The sequence below is a fragment of the Bos grunniens genome, chromosome 8, assembly GCF_055505025.1.
Source record: "Bos grunniens cultivar Pamir isolate PY7600 chromosome 8, Bosgru_T2T1.0, whole genome shotgun sequence".
Taxonomy (NCBI): domain Eukaryota; kingdom Metazoa; phylum Chordata; class Mammalia; order Artiodactyla; family Bovidae; genus Bos; species Bos grunniens.
This window is the reverse complement of record NC_141172.1, coordinates 16,558,958-16,577,829: the sequence shown is the minus strand read 5'-3', so window position 1 is coordinate 16,577,829 and position 18,872 is coordinate 16,558,958. Positions and strand designations below refer to the sequence as shown.

Here is an 18,872-nt window from a genome sequence, read left to right as displayed (position 1 = left end):
TCTGGACAATGGTGTCCAACTCAAGAGAAAGAGCTCCTGTGTGCTGCTTTGTGCAAAGCCAGCCCTGTCCCCGGAGTTTCGGGTATACGACAAATAAACAAACACCTGTTTTTGTTTATAATTTTGTTTTCTCCTCTTTACAAACTAAGGGCTTTGCTGGTGGCTCAGATGGTAAAGAATCTGCCTGCAATGCAGGTGACCTAGGGTCAAACTCTGGGTGGGGAAAACCACCCTTGAGAAAAGAATGACAACCCACTCCAGTATTCTTGCCTGGAGAATTCCATGGACACAGGAGCCTGGCAGGCTACAGTCCATGGGGTTGCAAAGAGTCAGACACGACTGAGTGACTCACACACACACAGTAAGTAGACACACCTAATGGGAACCCAGGGACCCTGACTCTCAGGCTCACGCTCCTTCCACACATTCATCCTTGTGCTCAAGGCAGTATATACTCAAAGAAGGAACGACACTCTAAAAATAGCAATGTTTCTAAAAACTGAGGGAAATACCTCTTCCCCCCAAAAAAATCACATTTTAAATTTAGTAGAGGAACACATAGTCCAAAGCAAATCTATAGTGGATCCCTTCATTGCATTTGTGAATTCAAATGTGTATGTGCCTTGACCTGAATATCTAATTTCAATCTTGCAGAATCTTCTTAGCCCAAGTCTGTGGTTCAGAGATCCTCAGAAGGGGGTCAGCCTGAGTCATCAGCACCTTTAGAACACATTTTGGCATTTAGAAAGTATGTTTTTGCTCATCCTGAGTCAGTAAATCTTTAGCCCCCCTGACAAAGTGGAAATACTGCAGTGGTAATTAACCATGCTGGGCTTCCCTGGTGGCTCAGTGGTAAAGAATCTGCCTGCCAGTGCAGGAGATAAGGAAGACACAGGTTCAACCCCTGGGTCAGGAGTAGAAAATGGCAACTGACTCCAGTATTCTCACCAGGGAAATCCCATGGACAGAGGAGCCTGGTGGGCTATAGACCATGGGGTCCCAAAGAGTCAGACATGACTTAGCAACTAAATAACAACAATTGACAGTGCCAGAGTTACATTACTTCATGAGAACTATAGCTCAGTAAATGACCTCTCCCCCTTTGTTCTTTGTATTTTCACTTATTTTAGTGGTGGAAAGGAAATTTTACAAATCCATGTGGTGATAAAATACAGTTCATTTTGTTATGATTAACTAGCTGCCTAGCCTTGGGCAAGAAAGTTCAATACTGAGTCTACTTTCAAGGTGTTTAGGTGAGTAACTCTGCTCTCAAATCTCTTTAGGATCTAGTTATCTCTACGACTGTGGACTTAATCACATTGTAATCTACACAAATCTAAAATGTGGTGAAGTCTGGCCTTCAACACTTTGATGGGGATGGAGAAGCTGGGTGCAGGCTGCTGAGACAGGCGTCTCAGTGTAGATTTCCTTTGTAAAAGTCTGCTCTATAAATGTTTTTGTCTGTTTTTCTAAAACCTGCATGGAAATGTTTAAGGTAGACAGATTCTAATCAAAAAGCAATTCTTACAAATGTTAGATCAGAAGCAAAATTTGATAGTTAAGAAAAAAAAGACTATCTCCTTAAAAATCATTGATCCGAGAAAAGTAGGTTTATGCAAATCAGTGGCCATTCCCATTCTACACTTGATGCAAATTTTCCAATGTTTTGACGGATCTTATAAAAGTATTTCAGGATATAAACTTTGGGATGAAAATATAACTCATCAGCAATTACTTAGTAAAGCAAATACATGGAATAAAATATTGCTTCTTTTGATAATTCTGTCACTGCTATCGTAATTTCACAGAAAAAGGAAGCACAGTGTGATGAAAAATGGTTTGAACTTCAAACACAGACCTGGCTCTAACTCATGTCCAACTGGAAATTTACTGTAAGCGATTTGGAGAAGTTACTAAACTCTTAGAAACTTAGTGTATATTTCTATATATATAGTATATTCTTAATAATACATATGTGTGCTCAGTCGCTTCAGTCGTGTCTGACTTTTTGCAACTCCATGGACTGTAGCCTGCCAGGCTCCTCCCTCCATGGGATTTCCCAGGCAAGAATACTGGAGTGAGTTGCCATTTTCTTCTCCAGGGGATCTTCCTGACCCAGGGATCAAACCAGTGTCTCTTATGTCTCCTGCACTGGCAAGCAGGTTCTTTACCACTAGGACCACCTGGTAAATACACTTAATACATATAATAATATATATATGTGTGTGTATATATATACCCACGGACCGTAAATATATATATATGTGTGTGTGTGTGTGTGTGTATACATATTTTTCTCCAAAGTGATTGAAGGTACTAAAAATAGCAACGCCTAATTAATGAAGGAACCAGTGTGTTATAAAATGTTTCAGTATTCAGACTCTCAACCACACAGCTAACTACAGATAGAAATTCACAGCATACAAAATTATTTGGGGGTATTCTTTATGCCGTTTTCAGAAAATGCTTTACCCCTCACCCCAAAGTTTCAAATGTCTGGTTAGATAGAGCTTGCTTTCTTGGCTTTCTCCTAAATTGTTCCCTTTTTCCCTACATTCAAGGCAGGTCGCCATGCTCTCTCATTTTCCTTGTTTGCCTGCTTTCCCCTTGCCCTCTCTTCCTCCCTTGCCCTCCCTTCCTCCCTGTCACCTCTGTTTTTCTTTCTGAGCCTGTTTCATTTTCTTCTTTATAAACTGGCTTATTTAGAATACCTTCTCTATCCAAAATTCTTGCTAGCTTTCTTTTCAGTCTGACATGGTTTGGCATATTACCCTCTGAGTTTCAATTTCATAAGTTTCTATGTTTCAATTTCAGAATCAGCATTTATCTTACAATGAAATGACCAAGCAAAGGCAGACAGAGTACAGAGTATCTTCTGGGGCTCTGTGGGAGGAAGGAAGTGTCATTTTTAATCAAGATACGGTTGGGGGAAGCAGGGGAGAAATCACTTAAGCCTTTACCTGTTTGAATGTACAGATTTCAGAAATAACTGGCACAGATGGGAACGTCAAAATGGTATTAGGTTACTGAGAAATAAACATTTGGAAAGAACATAACTGAGACAATGGTAAAGAGAAAGGACTTTAGGAATTAAAGGATTATCTTATCCTAGTTTTTATCATTTTTTTCTGAAGGACCCATAACTCCCAAGTGTAACTGGCCTGAGGCTTTACAGAAGGAGACAGTTGGGAACCCTCAGCTAAAATGAGGAGAGCTCACAGAAAGAAACTTTGTGATAAGAGCTTCTTGAATACCCTCTTCAATACAATCTTAATTTAAGTCATAGCAAAAGTTTACAAATTCTCAAATTGCAATAACAAAATAGAAATACTTATTAATCTCTTATTAAGGACAGTTAAGAGCTTATTTCTTTAAAATTTGAGAGTAAAAATGGATAAAGTCAAAAGCCAAGCCAAAAAAATTATCATTCTTGCTACAAATTTTGATACAATCTATTCAGAGAAAATAATATTTACTTTGCCCATTATTTATTATTAATCAGAGATCACATTAAAATTGTAGAAGCCAGTATAGTCTTTTCAGTTGATGGAATAAAGAGGTATTTCTTATCTTTTTTTCCTTTCTACTTATTGGGAAGCTTTACTGATTTTTTTTTTTTTTAAGTTGTATCGAATGGTGATTTTAATGTTCAGTAACTTCCTTCAGGGGTAGAGTGACTTTAGAATCATTAGTACAGTAAAGCTATACTAGGTTATGCTGTAATAATAATTATAATAATAATCTCCAAATCTCAGTAAACTTCTAAAAAAAATGCCATTGTTCCTTCTTCATATCCATCCTGGATCAGCTGGGAGCTTTGCTCTGAGGATGATTAAACAACCACTATTTTGAACCTCTCAGGATTTCTTTTTTCTGTTCAACATATCCACTACAGAGCTGTTTTTGAAATCATGGTGTCCTCAGTGACAATTCACTGAAGAATGTCATTTTCATAATTCTATGATGAAACAATGTGTACAATGATTATAGGAAAATAAGAAAACGTGTGTACGTTTGCTAAGGCACAGAATACCCATGTAAGTATACAGCTGACTCAGACAGTGGGTTTGAATTGCATGAGTCAATTTATTGCAGCTTCTTTTTCCATAGTAAAAACAGCAGTACTACATGATCCATGGTTGGTTGAATCCACTGACGCAGTAGCATGGATACGGAGGAAATGAGTGTGTAGAGTATACATAGGGCTGGCTATGAATTAGAGAGGGATTTCTACTATGTGGAGGGTCAGTGCCTCTGAGCTCCACTGTTCAAGGGTCAACAGTAAGTATAAGAAATTGGTAAGCATGGTAGACTATGAAGGAGAACTAGATAGCTCACAATAGGTTTAGATACAGAATTACTTTTCTGTTTATACACATCTATATATGCTTCTTATTGTACTATGTGGATGAATTTTCTGCTAAAGGTAAATAGTCACTAAAATACTTCTTTTTAAATGCCTCTGATCAAGGCTGCTACTGCTAAGTCACTTCAGTCGTGTCCGACTCTGTGCGACCCCATAGATGGCAGCCCACCAGGCTCTGCCGTCCCTGGGATTCTTCAGGCAAGAACACTGGAGTGGGTTGCCATTTCCTTCTCCAATGCAGGAAAGTGAAAAGTGAAAGTGAAGTCGCTCAGTCGTGTCCATTCTTCGAGACCCCATGGACTGCAGCCCACCAAGCTGCTCCGTCCATGGGATTTTCCAGGCAAGAGCACTGGAGTGGGGTGCCATTGCCTTTTCCTCTTATCCAGGCTAGGTCACAAGAACACTGAACATAGCATACAGTAAAGTTGGTTAGTTCATGAAGAAATAAAGCTCATGTGATTGGTCTCCTTGTCATTTTGAGCCACTCCCTGAAACCACAAGTCCCAGATAACACAGCTTATGATTTCAAAAATATTATCAGATTTTCACCACACAGATCCCTCATTTCACTACAAAATACACAGGCAATGAGAAAGAGGGAATTTCACAGCATCTTGGCGCATGGAGAAACTCTGGAGGTCATCTGGTTTAATGGCCCAAGTAACTTACATAACAGTGTACATCAACTATATTTCACTTAAATAAAAAACTGTTCTATGCTGCCTTAGCATCCACTTGGGATAGAAGAAGGCAGCCATATGGATAAGATTAGCTCATGCTTCAACGAAAGCCCCTCTGTTTTATATAGCTTTTCCTTGTTAAGTTTTTGTCCAAAGTAACGATCCTAAAATATCTTCGAAGGCCACCTATGTGAGAATCTCCTCTATAACATGCTGATAAGAAACAATCCAACTTCTGCAAGAGAACCTTAAACGCTAAGAATTCACCACCTCATTATGGGCTTGGATAGCTTCAACTTTTAGAAAGTTTGTCTCCCACTAAGCCAAAATCTGCCTTCCTGTAACTTTGATCAATTGGTTCACATTCTTGCTTTGGGCTATTTAATTGCTGGTAGAGATTTCAGTTGCTTGCCTGAAGGCAGAAGACTTAATGTTTTGTAACTACTATTGATCTTTGGCCAGCTTTGGCCTGTAGCTGGGCAGCTAGATAATTTATTTCTCTTTGAGGTTCTCTGATACTACCTCTGAGCTCCATTTTTTGTTTTATTTCTTGACGCTTACATTTCTTTATGTAAAGAAATTTGAACACATGATCTTTTTTTTTTTTTACTATGAGCTACACATTTTTACATAAATACCAATTAGCTGCTAATTATTAAATGTGTAGGTGAGAGGGCACAGATACATATTTATAGCTCAAATGAAAGCTTGCTGTAATTTCGATTAAATATTATGAAAATCTTTATAACAGTAATATTAGAAAATTAAGTAAGGGAACAAACTGCCAAGAAAGGTTGCCTAATGACTGTCACTAGAGGTATTCAAAGAAGAAATGGCCACCTGTTGGGAAATGATGGTTTAGAGCTAATTACATCTTCTGGTTATCATCTGTGGATATTTATCTAGACTATCCTCTTCAGATTACTTTAAATTTTAGTGATTTTAAAAGGCACAATTTAAGCATATTTATATAAACACATGTCTGAATCATCCATCAATACTACTTTTAAAAAATTGCTATTAAATGCTTAGAATTTTTAGTATCCTACATAATCCTCAAGAAATAATCTGAAAAAATGGGAGCACAAAAATGCTCACTGTAGACTTATTTATGGGAGTACATAACTCATAAACAATCTAACTGTCAAAACATAGTAAACTGGCTAATAACTTATGATACACGCATGCAAGGAAAAACTGGGTAACCAATTAAGCTGTACTCACAGTTTGTAATAACATATATAATATTAACTGTTATACTATTAAGTGGAAAACCAAGGCCTGAAGCTGCATACAAAATATGATTTCAACTATGGGGAAAACTGAATAGGAAAAAATAGTATAGCTCTGCCAACAAAGTGACGAATATTTTAATATAGACCATTTCCTCTGCTACACTTAAGAAGGTTGGATAAAAATATATAACAAAGATAAGTAAGTTAGATGAAATGATCAATGCTTCATAAATCTAGGACTCTAAAATTCCTCTGTGTGAGGAAGATTAAAGAGCTGTACACAGACCCATAGCAATAGGAAAGAAACTTGGTAAATGCTCTGGGCTCTAGGTGGGTAGAAGGAGGTGAAGGCATTTCCTTCAAACCTTTGCCGTGCTCATACGTGGAATACAAAGGTATATAACCTTGAAAGTAGGGTCTAAAACCAAAGATACACTTGGGCCCCAGCAGAAGGGAATTCTATTGCTTCCAGTACACAGGACTTTGCAGACAGAAGACAACTCCAGCTGAAGTTGAGTCTACAATAAAAGGTTACCAACAGCACACAAAACAAACAAATCCATATAGAAGGGTCCACAAATATAGATACAGAAACTGAACTGACACTCAAAGTAAAAGAAATAATATAATATAGACAGTGAAAGTAGTATGAAAGCCACTAAAAGGATTAAAAGAAATCTAAAAGCCATCAGGAAGCACAACCATGCTCTTAAAAGAATACTGAGTATATCTGTACAAGTACAAATAGGAATTTTAGAAGACATGTAAGAGGGTTAAAAAAATATTAGATGTAATTAGTGGGCTTTGGGGCAGGTTTAAAGAAATCACCTAAAATGCAGCCCAGGAAGATAAAATCAAAAATATATACTGCAGTTGTTAATAGGCATGAAGTATTAAATTTAGAAGGTTCAAAATCATGTAAATGGCATCTCCAGAAAGAGAAAGGAAAGTCTGGATGAGAAAATATATTAATACACTTAATGAAATAATGAAATTACGAAACATGTGAAGTTTGAATTCCCAAGAATAACTGATAGAAAAAAAATCATGCTGGGTCATATATATCATATATTGTATGCAGAATACCATAGAAGAATAAGGCAAACAAATGCTGTCAAAGAAAAAAGACAAATTACCTAAAATTGAAGGACAATTGAAGACAAAGGTATCCCAGATCAAATTCAGAAGCCTTGAGACAGGAGACTTATGTCTTCTAGTAACTAAGAGGAAAGAAACACAAGCTTAAAAGTCTATGACCTGCTCAACTATCACTCAAGAGTGAGGGCAAAATTTTCAGGAAAAACCTACCAATGACTGATAATTACTATAAAGTACACAATGAAAAGAGGAAATTCAACGTGTAAGGAACATGTGAGATAAAAGAATTAATAGGTATACAGAAGCTGATAAATCTGTGGATAAATCCACACTTGCCTTGAATATAAAAATCAAGATTCCCACTTTAGGCACAATGAAAAAATGACAGAAAATAATGGATGGAAAATGATGAACAAGACTTTAAGGCAAAATATATTATTAAGGAAGAGACGAAATGTTTCATAATCATTAAAGGAACCATTCACCATGGATATAATATCCTGAACTAAGATGGACACAAAAACTACCATCAGAAGTCAAGAGAACAATGACAATCAATATAACATCATTGTAGAACTAATAACGTTACAGGGAATCCATTCTGAGGGGGCTCAGGGTCTCCTGCTTGGTTCTCAGTTTCATATATAAAACCATAGATATTAAGAAATGTATTCTATATTAAGCTGGAAGTTGTATTTGTAAAAGGAGCACTGTCATAGGTAAAGGTGACAAATATTTCCTTTGGCATGCTTAATTAAGTACAGAAAGAATGGAATTAATGTGTGACTCACAAATGAGGTTCCAGGAGGAATCAGTGATAAAGGCAACATAATTACAACTCAAACAAATAGCAACACAAGATCATTCTGTCACAGCTCCACCCTCTCAGCTGCAAAACACTGAACAGCTGTCTTTGCAGAGGAGAGGTACCTACCCAAGTCCTTTCCGTGATGGTCCCACTTCTGCTCTCTTGACCATTTCCTCCTTTCTACTGGTTTGAGAACACCCAGGGAGCAATGTGGCTGCTGAAATCTTCCACCGTCCGTTTCTAGTTCCATAGGCTGCTCTATCCCTACCCCAGGTGTTATTTTGTGAGGTAAGTGTGTCCTGCGGAGAAGGCAATGGCAACCCACTCCAGTGTTCTTGCCTGGAGAATCCCAGGGACGGTGGAGCCTGGCGGGCTGCCGTCTATGGGGTCGCACAGAGTCAAACACGGCTGAAGCGACTTAGCAGCAGCAGCAGCAGCATGTCCTGAGTCACCGTCACTGCGTATCTTCCCCCAGTCTCCCACTTGATTAGACCAAGCCTCATGGGAGGAAGCGACAGCATTCCCTTCTCATGGTAAAGGCACAATGTTTACTGTATGCTATTCTGCTCCCTCCAGTACCTACAGAACTTCTGCATCACATCTACAGTTGTATGAAACCCGCTATTCAGGATACACAGTATCTTCATTTTGGCCTTGTATATGGACATTTTGTGAATGTCACTTATTCTTGGTAAGAACAAATCTAAAGGTCAGAGGATTTTAGATACATCCATAGGATCAAGCTTGTTATACTGACATGCAAAAAGCCTGTATTCTTATTACTTTTGTTATCTGCTGCTTCTATTAGTTTCTAGGAGATAGCTGTTCTTTGTAATAGTGTGGATTTGGTGTATAGCGTCAAATTTTTATAAAATGTTAAGCCTGAATTACAGAACTTTGTGCATCATTAAAAGCAGTTTTATTCTTTTTAAGCATAGAAAAATAATCCCTAAAAATTGAGTATAAACTATGCAACAAAGGAAGTCTTAACAATACTAAACAACTGTCTTACAGAATAGGTTATTTGATGATCATGTTATAAACTAGAAATTAACAAAAAAAAAAAAAATGGAGGGTTAACAAAAACCTTAGAAATTAAAGAGTACTTTCCAGTAGTTAATGTTTTAAAGAATTCACCATTGAGATCACAATTTATTTAAAATAATGAAAACTCTGTGTATCTAGTAATTAAGTATTTATAGCAAAATTAACTTTCTTAAAAACATACACACAGTGATACTGTAATCATGAAGTGGTTTTAGGCTAATAATTGTATATATGGTAAAGCAAATCTCTACTTCACAACTAATAAAACAATATAACCAAAATATATTAATTAGTGTGAAAAGAAAAAGAACAACTTTTAAATTCTTGGAAGAAAATACTGGAGAAAATCTTTATGATAATGGGATGGAGTTGGATTTCTTAGACATAAAAAGTGCATACCATAAATTAAAAATACTTGTAAATATGGATATATTATTTTTAATGTACCCAAAGAAACTATGTGCCAAGTTTAAAAATCAATAACAGATTGAGAGATATTTTCAAGGCATAAAATTGTCAAAATTAATTGGTTAATATGTACATTGAAATCAATACAGAAATCAAAGACTTCTGTAGAAGAAAACTGTAGGAATATGGACAGGCAATAAAAGGGGAAATAAAAATGGTCATTATATTTATGAAGGGACACTTGACCTCACTAGTAGTCTGAGACACAAAAAATTAAAATGACATTAAGGTAACACATTACTGCAGAGAGCTATAGGGAAATAAATAAAACCTGAATATACCACCTGCTGACAAGGAGGTAGAGGATGAACCAGCTTCCATAACCAGAAGAATTATCTACTCTATAACCACTACTGAGAACAAGTTGGTATTATTAAATATAGGCAGTGTGTGCATGCTTGCACAAATATAGGCATTAAAACATTCTTTATAGTGTATTAAAAAGGTAAAAGAAACAGCCTAAGTACTCATCAATAGGGGAATAGCTAAGTGACTAATATTTATACAGTGTAACATTTTAAAACAGTTCAAATGAAAGGGCTATATTACCTAATTAAACAGATGAATATGGGAAACAATTTTGAGTGAAAAAAAAGTTGTGGAAACATGTACAATATATTTACGTAAAATGTAAATACATGCAAATCAGAACTCTATATTGTTTGGTCATGGATACATGTGTCTCCGGTAAAATTATATTCAGGTCAAGGCAGTGGCTACATCTCCATGGAGAGGGATAGCAAAGAGAGAGTTATACTTTGTTTCAATAATAGATTGGAAAATTTGAAATTAAAAATAACACCTGAAGCAGTTATGGCAAACTGTTCATTTTTAGTAAATCTGAGTTGTGAATACATAGTATTTTTTGTGGGTTATTTATAGTGTTTTACACATAGAAATAATCCAGAATTTCAAGAAAAATTCCTTGGGTAACAGGATGTACACCAAAATATTACTAAGAGCTGTTTCTTGGTGAAGGAATTAAACTTTTGTTGTATACTTCTTTCTTTTTTTTTTTTGTATACTTCTTTCTACATCTAACTTCTCCTAATTTTTCTTCAATAAGAATATTTTTATTTTATTTTTAGAAAAAAATTTATCTTACTTGTGGCTCAGCTGGTAAAGAATCCACCTGCAATGTGGGAGATCTGGGTTCAATCTCTGGGTTGGAAAGATCCCCTGGAGAAGGGAAAGGCTACCCACTCCAGTATTCTGGTTTGTAGAGTTCCATGGTCCACGGGAACGCAAAGAGTCAACACAGCTGAGTGACTTTCACTTCACTTTACTTACTTTTTTAAAAACATATCTAGGGCTCTCCTCCGAAGATTTCTTCTTAAACTAGGCTGCTATCACACGAAAGGTGATACAGTTAGAGAAGGGATCATTTCTTTGAAGAGTTAACAGAAGTTTACTTTGGATTCCTTTCAATACCATTAAAAGAGTTGCCTTTACTTTGTTAACTACTGACATGGATGCTGAGATTTATTATCATCTGAATCAGTGGGGCAGAATGATTTATTCTTGGCACTGAAATTTAGGTCCTCAAGGATGAAAACGTCACCAAAGAATGCAAATGATCAAATTAAGCACTCTATTTTTTCTATTTCTAAGGATGACTTGGACTATATAATTCAGGTGGCTTGCTTTGCTAAAGTAAGATCAATGTATCCTGCCTGGTTTTTGACTCATACTTGTTTGCCTGGAGTTACAGGGAGGACTTTTATAAGTGTTCCTCGTGATACTAGGCTCTTAAATTGATATATTCTTATTTTTAAAACTGGTAGGATTTTTGTACCGAGTAAAACACCAAACTTCACACGTCAAAGGAGAAAATGGATTTCGGATCTGCAGAAAGCATAGTGTGCATCCATATCTTCTCTAGCACCCAGTCATGCCTATTTGACACAATTTACACCTAAATTGGTTATATTTTAGGAATTTTTTGCAATAGTTATATCTAAAAATTACATTTGCTGCACAGGCATTTAATATACTACTAGATGATTATTGATTTTTTTCAAGGTCTTTCAAAACCTTGATGTTTTTGAGAGGAACTGTCACCCTCAGCATCTCTTTCCCTAGACTGAGAATATATGATTTTATCATGTGCAATGGGCTTAGGCATCAAGCGAACCCTTTAGACCGATCACATATTCTCAAGATTCTTTGAGGTTAATTAAAAATGGACACTGTAACATTATGCAAAGACATCTAAGCTTCCTCTCCTGGAATGGAGAAATAACATCGAATTTTCCCAGCTTTATCAAGTGCTTTACAGAAATCATAAAAGGAGAACAATTGTTTCCAAAGAAAATAATCCTTTGAAACTTTTACTTCTCTAAAAATCCTTATCTTTTGCTCTTTCAGGGTATCACTTCATTTATAACATATGCACACACACACACGCACACACCCCCAGCCTGAATTAGATATTCTATTGACATGTTTTGGAAGGAGGGAAGATTAAGCTAAGTGTTTTGATATTCAAACCGACTGTTCCATGGTTTCTAATCATTGCAAACCTGATGTTTTAAATCATTAAGCCATTCCCTCTAGCTTACCATGGGAATATATTTCCATATAGTTTGCTGTGATATATTGAGAGAGATAAGAATTAGAATTCATTTGCCATTTAATTTTTCTCCCAAAGTGACTTAAAAAGGTCATCTAATGCCCACAATTCTTCTATTTCCAGAATATTTTTATTTCATCTATCAGAAACCCCTGTGTCAAGGTAATTTATTTGACTAGACTTCTAGGATTTCAGCATCATGGTTATATTTATTTGAATAAATCCAGAGTTCTATCTGATTCTAACCAGCAAATTATGGGAAAACAGAAAATGGTGATATTTAATAAATCTAATTTATCATGAAGTAAGTTCCTGCATTTTTCCTTACACTGAAGTGATGTCAAAATATCACAGGTGTCCATTTTTTTATTTTAATACTAATTTGCTCTTAAAGTATATCCCAAGCTATTGAGATCCTTAGTTATTATATTTCTCTGATCTAAAACACATTTTCTTAAATGAAGGCTTAGTTTCATTTATTGAATTTTCTGATAACATTATATAATTTCTTCTCCTCCTTCATGTCAATTCCCAGCTGCCCAACCTCTGAGATAATGAAGCAATCAAAATTTAAAAAAAAAGTCAACAAGTCACCGTCCATGGTGGCTGCAATCGCTGATGGCTGTTACATCCTTGTTTACTGATATGGCAGGAGATATTCCCTTTCTCAACTGTTAGGCCTGAGAAACCAAGGGAAAAATTAAAAAAGCAAAGACCTATAGGAAAGCTGAGGCTCAGATACTTCAGAAGGTCAATGTAGAGAAATTTCTAAAATAAGCAAAAGCAGGAGTCCTGAGACAGGAACCCCATCAGACTTGAGGGTCAACTATGCTTTCTGAGCCTTAGAGAACTTGTACCTGGATGGATTCCAGAGCAAACGGTGAAAGCAACATCTTATTTCCTTCATATCTCCAGAATTTACCAAGTATCTGATACAGAACAGATTCTCAAGAAATATTTATTGAAAACCAGAAAAAATAACTAAATGGGTAAATAAATAAAAATTAAAGCAGCAAACCATGCATAACTGAAAAGTCACTCTAAATTCTGAAACCATGTCTATCCATCTCCTTTCTTTTTATCAGAGATCTCCTGCCTCAGGTTCCAAGCAGTGATCCAGAAATGGCTGAAGGGATAAAACATTCCACTTCTCATATAACCAAAGATGCTAAGCTCTTAGTATGTAAAAGTACTCCCAGACAAGTTTGGTAAATGCTGATTCTCAGGCCTAACAGTTGAGAAAGGGAATATCTCCTGCCGTTTCAGTAAACAAGGATGTAACAGCCATCAGCGATTGCAGCCACCATGGACGGTGACTTGGTGAGCCCTGAGGGAACTCAGAAAGAAGAATACCTGCCATCTAGCAGCCATCAGACCTCAGCCACTCTCCATGGTGACCCCTGAGGAAGCTCAGGATGGGAAAACAGGATACTGGCCCTAGATAGTTGAGGTACATATCAAAGGAACGATTTCAGTGAGCCCAGACTCTTCCCATACATAAAAAGTGCTAAATTTCTTAACTTGGGTTATCTGGTTTTCTTTAATTAACAGTAATCTTATGATGTCTAGACTACCTGCCCTTTGTTGTAAAATGTCTAGGTAACATGGCTCCTCACCTCACCTCCTCAGAGCAGTTTTCTCAGGGTCACTTGACATGCTGTCTCCCAGGCTTGAAATCCTAAAAATTCCCACTGAATAAAATATAACTCTCAACTTTTAAGTTGTAACTATGTTTTAAGTCCACACATTCAAAGAATCGAATTCAGTGATTTAGGAGATAAGTCAATACTTTCTAATGGAAGATAAAATAACAGTTAACAATTTATTAAGTGCTTACTAGTACTATTCACGGAGAAGGCAATGGCAGCCCACTCCAGTGTTCTTGCCTGGAGAATCCCAGGGACGGAGAAGCCTGGTAGGCTGCAGTCCATGGGGTCACACAGAGTCGGACACGACTGAAGCGACTTAGCAGCAAGAGCAGCAGCAGCAGTACTATTCATGGAGAAGGCAATGGCAACCCACTCCAGTGTTCTTGCCTGGAGAATCCCAGGGACGGGGGAGCCTGGGTTGCACAGCGTCGGACCCGACTGCAGCAACTTAGCAGCAGCAGCAGTACTATTCACAGTGGTTTGCCCTAGCAAATAATCTGTATAAGCCACTAATGACCAATCATTTTTAAAAGCCCCTCCCCATGAGATGAGAGGTTGCTTTGACCTTGGCTCTGCTATGTACCTGCTCAGGAGAAAAGACTAAAGAGTAACGTGAGAGCATGGCCTCAGGTCTCTGGAGAGATGCTGGCCTTTGTCTCCATCTCCTCTGTTTACTAAAAGAGAAAAACGAAACAAACAAAAAAGCCTAAAAACACTGTCCATTTTCCTTAAAACATAGCATAATTTTTTACCATAAAAGAAAGCTTGGAGAATGAAACAATTTCATTTAACCATTCTGGGGAGCAAAAATAACAGCTTTTCCTCCACTCATTAAGGCAAGAATCATCATCCTTTGCAAGAATTCTCAGATGGAAAATGCTGATAGGTAATTCCATTACATCAACTCTAGTCTAAAAAGAAACAGAATCTGGATTCTCATCCTACTGTTTTAAACCAGCCAATTTATATGAGTCCCCCAGGTATGTATTACACGGATATTTCCAAGGGTAAAGAAGGCATGTGTCACCTCTCAATGTGCAGGCAACTGCACATAAAATACCTCTGTGGCTTGTTGCTGAAAAGTCACACCTCTGATCCACAGATCGGCTTAATTTACCCATTTTTCAACATGTTAATACATTTCCCTATTTTAAATTCCTGCTTAGTGGAAAGTTTCCCCCATTGAGCATCTGATTTAATTTTGTCTGCTTGGATGCCCTTTAGGTAAAGGACACCATTCAATATCAGAATTAGAAGCATTCTATTCATTTCTCCCCCTGCAGCCAGGGAAAGAGAAAGTAGAGTGCAGAGAGGCAGAGATTCAAACAACTCTAGATGCAGCAATTCTCCAGCCGCTGAGCAATGAGGTTTCATACGCTGCTGGAGGACCCATTCATCTTAATCCATCTGGAAAGAGGGCTACGCGCAATATTTCACAATCTAAGTACTTTCTGACAAATCTATTAATTATGCACTCAAACAAATTATTTGCTGCCTGTGGAGGGTTGCTACTGGATTTTCTCCTGTGCCAGAATCCATGATCTCTTTTCTGCTTTTAACTCATTGCTGTCATCGCCACAGTCATAGGAGTCCCCTCTTTTTAATCATCTATTATTTTACCTTTGATGTGGTCACTAGGAGAGAAGCTGAACAGGGGACCGAGGTAGCATGATACCAAATAGCTGAAAGATATTTTCTGCCCACTTCCTTACAACTTTTTGTCTTCTGTTCTCCTTTGCCAGAGTGTATGGACGATGTCTACTCTACGTGCTCAACCATCAGATGAGACCATTCGTCTAAAGCTTACTGACGTTTCCCACCCACGACTTCTTTTCCTCAGTTCTGAAGACAAGGCCTCCTCCCCAATGCATGAATAACAGCTTTCTGAAACATGCACAATGTTTAGAAGGAAAAAAAAGAAACAGAGATGCAATTTATTCTCACTAATTTGATGATTACACTCAAGTTCTAGTATATCATTTAAAAAGATCAAATTAAAAAAATAGTAATTTCCTAGCCTTCGAAGTACTGTGTGCAATTACAGAAAAATATTGAAAACAATTACAAGGACATAAAAATCACCCATAATACCACCTTTTAAAAAGATGTGTGCATGCCTTTCTAGTCTTTCTATATATATTGAAGATGTATGTGATACATATGAAAAAATACATGTATGTATAATTTTATATGGATTTTAACTTACACTTTCATACATATTTTCTACATTACTGAGACCTTGACATTTGTTGGGGTAATACAATTAAGAACAATATCTTCTCCTAAGCCCAAAATCCTCTCCAACAAAGAGAGAAGAGAAAGAAGACCCTTGTATTATTGAATAACCATTTACCCAAAATGTGATCTGCATTGCAAGCAATCTGCCAAGGGATTGCAAAGACAGAAAGACATCTCACCCTTTTACACAGCCAAGCAGATACAACCCATCACACACATGTTTTCAAGATAAATAATAACTAGTCCTCAAATAAGATGACTTGACAGCACCATTTGTCACAAATTGTTCCCAACTTTACCTGGCAATTGAGGTGACCATCTGTTAGCTAATGGGCTTTACCAAAGAAAAAACAAACTTCTCCTATCTTTATGACAGGAAGCACTTTTGCAACATGCTCAAGGCACAAACATCTTATTTTTTCTTCGTATTTGTTTTTACAATATACACAACATTTTAAAAATATTTTCATTTCCTGTCATAAAGGTAAAGAGTAATTTACCTAAGCATTCTCTACTAATTATTAACTAACCCAATTTTAAATAATTTTGCAACATACATTTTTTCATTTAAATTTTTTAAATTAATTTTTATTGGAGTATAGTTGACTTACCATGTTGTATTAATTTCTGCTGTATGGCAACATCAATCAGTTATACATATACATAAATCTACTATTTCTTAGATTCTATTCCCATATAGGTTATTACAGAGTACTGAGTAGAGTTTCTTGTGCTATACAGTAGGCTTTTAATCATTATCTATCTTATATATAGTAGTGTATATATGTCAATCCCAACCTCCCCGTTTATCCCTCCTCACCCTTTTCTCCCTTGGTAAGTGTAAGTTTGTTTTCTACATTTGTGACTCTATTTTGTTTTGTAAACAGTTTCATTTGTACCATTCTTTTTTAGTTTCCACATATAAGTGATATCATATGATATTTGTCTTTCTTATGAATAAGGCTTTCAATCACTTTTATTTTCAAAGACCACATGAAATATTACAGTGTTCTCTTTGGGACAAACAGAAAAATATTAAATATCGCATTAAAATATACACATGCTTAGACACACACACACAGTTAGTGTACTTCTGATAATTTAAAATGCATACAGCAAGTATATTCAGTGACCAGCTGCATGTACTCAACAATGCATTGAGTGCTTAGAAAAGGTACTATTCAGATCCTAACCATCAAAATCCTGAGTTGAAGATGAGTTCCTTAAGAACATCCATCAACTGGCCCATTGTTCAATCTACGCAAACAAGGAGCATTTATGACCCATCTTGTGTCTCTCAGAACTGCTCCTTCTGTAAAAAGACTAAGCACCTTCCATTTTAATGGTCATTAGCTCCTCTGATAATGGGAAAAAAATCATTTTTCAAATGGCAGTTGGGTGGTTTGGAAAAGTGAGTTTGCCTTCAAGAAGAAGACAGAGAAAAATATTTTACTTTTCTATTTTGGAGATGATGCTGAGTCAAAACATCTAACTTTTCCAAAATATTTTTTTCCTTTTGAGGTAAGTAGACTCACTGTCATTTTACACCTAAAGGAAATGAGGTGCTGGGGGAAGTGGGTCATAGAGCAAACAAATGGGAAATCCACAGTTTGAGCTGATTGCCACCAGATTTCAAAATTCCTCTTTTCTGCATTATGGTAGGATGCAGTAACCACAAGAAAGTTTCTACTCCTTGCCTTGCAAAGTATCTGTATGTCAAATTAACTGTAATTTCATAACCACTAGCAAAAAGGAAGGCACAGTGTAAAACCCAAGAACTTGCAACTGAACAAATATATGGCAGCAGACTTTAAAAAGAATTCATACAGAATTTTGGAATCTCAATTCAGTATACAAAGAAAGGAAATAAGATAAAGCCTTACCGATGTGCAAAACAGCCAGCATTATTTGCCATAATTCAGTCTCAGAAAAGAAGTCCTCCAAGTCAGCATAAATTTTAATAAATTGACAATAATTTCACAAATTGCACCTCCCTAAACTCAATTTGTTTTCCAGAGTTTTGGCAATGGTCAGATGCTCTCTGTATATTAGCAAAAAAAAAAAAAAAGGTGAAACACTAAAATTTATAATTAACAATTAATTTCAATATAACAGCAAAAATTGGCTTTTAATTTCTTAAAGAAAAAATTTTACAGTAATATCAAATTACATAATTTATGTTGAACAGAAGTTAGTCAAAGCAGCCAGAGCTTCTTTACCTTTCTCTGAAGAAAACCACCTTTTTTTTTTTTTTTTGGCTAATATAATGTTCTCTTTTCAGTACCTGCAGATTGTTTGTTAATCATTAATGTAACCTCTTTGCAATAGATGGGAAAATGTACCATTAATACTTACATTACTCTTTCAAAGATTATATTCAATGGTTAAAATAGTCCTCTTTGCTCACAGTATAGAATTTCCATCAAATCATGATTGAGCACAAAAATAGTTTAGTCACTGAAAGAGTATCCCCTGATTTAGCTTTCTCTAAGAGATGTAGCATGGTATCCTAACTGGTCCAGGTTTGAAACTGGACAGATCTAGAATGTGGAGCATGGAACTAAATGCTTAACCATCTAACTTAACCATCCTCTTAACATATCCGTTTGCTCAATTTTACATATACACACACACAAAGAATGAAATAATTAAGCCATGAATGTGAGAAAATGGTAAAATGCCATTGGTTGTCATCATGATACAGCCTCTGT

At 36.4% G+C, this 18,872-nt stretch overlaps 1 protein-coding gene across 16 annotated transcripts in view; it reads right to left on the bottom strand.

The window, feature by feature from the left end:
* The window catches only part of LOC147366710 (uncharacterized), a 1,020,409-nt gene that overhangs the window by 771,383 nt on the left and 230,154 nt on the right, over positions 1-18,872 (bottom strand). Inside the window, exon 6 of one of the 16 annotated variants that reach the window (XR_015168974.1) lies at positions 18,045-18,202. The exons of the other annotated variants lie outside the window; for them this stretch is intronic. The gene's annotated coding sequence lies outside the window, so the exon portion shown is untranslated. The remainder of the gene's footprint in view (positions 1-18,044; positions 18,203-18,872) is intronic. 16 annotated transcript variants of the gene reach the window in all.